The 3,458-nt window shown below is 39.5% G+C and overlaps 1 pseudogene; it reads right to left on the bottom strand.

The window, feature by feature from the left end:
• Window positions 1-73: 73 nt before the first annotated feature.
• LOC114938719 (uncharacterized) lies at window positions 74-1,325 on the bottom strand (annotated as a pseudogene).
• Window positions 1,326-3,458: the final 2,133 nt, after the last annotated feature.

The following is a 3,458-nucleotide window of genomic DNA, read 5'->3' as shown; positions in this document are numbered from 1 at the left end:
CCCTTAGGAAGATTTAATTTCCTTCTTCAAAGCCATATAAATTTTCAGAAGTAAAAATCCCCCATCACATTACCCCCGATGACCCAATATCAACTAGCGTAAAAAATATTTGTAGTCACATGCTGCCATTAGCACTACATAAGGTTTCTTATAATTGAAAAATATAATTGAAAGTCCTCGAATGGGCGGAGCTTGTATCTGCACGTGTTTTCCATCAAATGACCCAACACAATTGGGAAATTCCAATTATCCATATAACCTGTACAAATATTTTTCCACTTTCTTCCGTTGGTAAACGAAGATAAATGGGTTGTAATACCATTGATATGACAGAGCAGGTTTCATGGAAAACTTTTCTGACAGTGGATTCTCCACATCTAAAAAGCCAATGCAACGGACAAAATCTGATTTCCAGTAGCTAAATATCTGCAAAAAATAGGTTTGATAAATGAATGAAATGCTAATAAAAATAATATTGCTTACAAAGTTTATTTCACTTTTTCATTTTAGCAGTATTATTTCAATATACTATCAGTATAAAAATTTATATGTTATATATGTAATGTTACCTATAGATTTTCAGTATGAAATAGGTTTTAAGTCTAATTCAGACTACACGCAGCAAACAGCAAGTAACGGAAGCAGCCAATACTGCTCGATGCTTGCTGCTCCAAATTCAACACTGTTGGATTTTAGGCGAGCAGTATTAGCTGTTGTTTCGATGCTTACTGCTTGCTGCGTGCAGTCTGACTTGGAGTTAAGACGTCTTTCGACATACACTTAGTACTAAAAATCTATCGTTAACATATATATAACATAGATATAACGTGTATAAATTTTCATACTGATAGTACATTAAAATAATACGTGGTCTGAATTAAATAATACAAAATAAGAGGAATAAATACCTTAAAGTTATAGCTTAATCTTTGTTCGGGACTGAATGCGCGTTTGCTCATTTTGTTAGAAATGGTTTTGTCATCTCTAACAGTAACATGAAAGTTTCCTTTCTCATCCTCACATATCGGAAAAAAATATCTGGATCATTTTATTTGCTGGAAGAGATGTTCAAAGTCCCCATATATTGGACGTGCTACGTTTATGGGTCTCACCCACCATCTTCGATTCAACCATCTCTTGCTTTGTTCCTTTTTTGTAACAAAGCCAGAAAACACAATTGCAGAATGCATGAGATGAGAAAATCCTCATCATCCATATTGACGAAAACTGATGTAACATTCAAATATCTAAAAACACAAAACTATAAGTTTAAAAATAACTTCACATATTTGTCATATTGTACTTTTTACAATACGAACAAGCATTGTTGCGGAATGCCACTGATTAAATTAATTTTGATCGGGAATAGAGGGAAGAAGGGGTTGATTGTTAACAGCTGAGAGTTTGGTTAAAAAGGTTTATTCGATCTTTCACAAAAAAAAACTAAAGTTTCGATTTCGAATTAGACACACTTGACGAACGGTGGACAATCAATTTTAACGAGAACGGAAGGACATCTGTGCTTGATCGTAATTGCTGAGCGCGTACTCGACGGAAATCTTCTCGCGATAATTTTTACAAAGATCGCAGCGATCAAGAGCCGAACGCGGATGCGCGATGCACCGTTCGCGAGATCGAGGTCTCTGAGAGTCTCCGGAACACTGTAATGTCGGAGCACGTGGTGTACATGCGGTCGTAATGCAGCCGAACTATGCATGTATTTCACAAAATAAAAACTGAAATAATGGAAAATATCGCTTGCACAATTATTCTCACAAATTTTTGCCGATGACCGGCGGAAAAGAATCCCTTTCGTAACTCGAAGGATTATGTGAAAACGCGTGATACGAATTTCCAATAACGAGGCAATGTGTTAATACACTGAGAGCCGGAACAAGAAGAAGGACGGGAAACGAGGAAGGATATTAGCGACTCAGATAGGCATAAACGGGGGTGCGCGACAGATCCTAATCGATACACCGCGCACTTGAGTTGGGGAAAAGGGACCGCGAATGCGAATTACAAAGAGGTGTGAGAAGGATCGGCTACGCGCTATGCCTCGGTCGCGTGGAAATTCGTGATTCGCTAATGCGACGATTGAATGGTTCTCAATATATTTGATCGCGCGACATTTAACTTTTCGCGGAGACTCTCAATTATTTTCAACGGTTCCGGAACATACCGCCCGTCTCGAATGATTTTATTCGAAGTAAAGACTATAACGCTTAAAATTTATGACTAGAACGCTTAAAAACAAATTTGGAAAAGTTTTTTTTTTTTTTAAAACCCCAAAATGGTGTTTTTAACAAAATTTTTTTTTTGAACATTATTAAAAAGGGTTTTAAGGGAAAGGGTTTTTGCCCCCCGCCAGGAAAAAAATTTTAAATCGCTTGAAGTTTTTGATACCGATGGAAGAAAAAAACAAATTTTAAAAATTGGACGTTTATGGGGAACGCGCGGTGGGACGGAAAAGACAAAAACGCCCCCGTCGGGGCCGGGGGAGGCGGGGGATGCCCCGTCCGAGTTTCCCAGTGAGAGGGGGGGGGAGAAAAGGTTTTTTCCCGCAAGGGAACGAGGGGGGCCTACAGTCGCAATTTTTTTGCGTTTTTTCCCCCTTTTTGGCCGCACAAAAAATTTAAATAATAGCTTTTGACCAGTTTTCCCAAAAAATTTTTCGAAATTTGGGGGAAAACCCTTTTCCCAGGGGGAAAAAGGGGGTTTTTTTTTAAAATCGAGAACGCTTTTTTTGGGGCCCAGTAAGATGGGCCCTCCGAGGGGGAAAGCCCCCCGGGTTTTTAAAAATACATGAAAATTTTCATGGGTTTTTTGGGGGGACACCCCCCCAAAATAGGTCTCTTTTTAAGGGGAAACGTTCGATACGAAAAGGAAGGGTTTTTTTTAATTTTTTTAAAATTTGGTGGGTTTTTAAAAACCGATACAGCGTTTTAAAGGGTATTTGACGCTGGTACGGCAGCCCCCCAAAAATTTTCCACCAAAGGGGGAGCGGAAGGGGGGGCACGAAATGCCATTTTATTCCGCGGTCGAAAAAGGTTTTTTTCCCAACCCCCGGGGAATTTTTAAAAAAAAAAAGCCGCCGATTGCTATTTTAATTTCGCGATGGGGCCCCTTTGGAATGTGGTTTTTTTCCCCCGGAAAAAAGGGGGTTTTGCAGGATTCCCGGGGACAAAAAAAAAAAAATTTTTAAGGTGGCGGGGAAAAGGTCTAAAAGGGGTGGGAAAAACGACTCGGGGGGGGAAAATCCCCTTTTTTTTTTCATACAAACAAACCCCGGAAATTTAGGGTTTTGGCCCTTTATGACCCGTCCACAGGGTTTCCCCGGAAAAAAAATTTCCCCCGGGCAAAATTTCAAAAACCGGCATTTTCGAATCCCAGAAAAAGCGTTTTAAAATCAACATTGGGAAAAAATCCCCCAAAATGACCCGGTGGGGTTTAAACCC

The sequence above is a fragment of the Nylanderia fulva genome, unplaced genomic scaffold, assembly GCF_048542155.1.
Source record: "Nylanderia fulva isolate GAGA-0341 unplaced genomic scaffold, ASM4854215v1 Scaffold1061, whole genome shotgun sequence".
Classification (NCBI taxonomy): Eukaryota; Metazoa; Arthropoda; class Insecta; order Hymenoptera; family Formicidae; genus Nylanderia; species Nylanderia fulva.
Note: the sequence above shows the minus strand (reverse complement) of the source record. Positions and strands in the feature narration are given on the sequence as shown.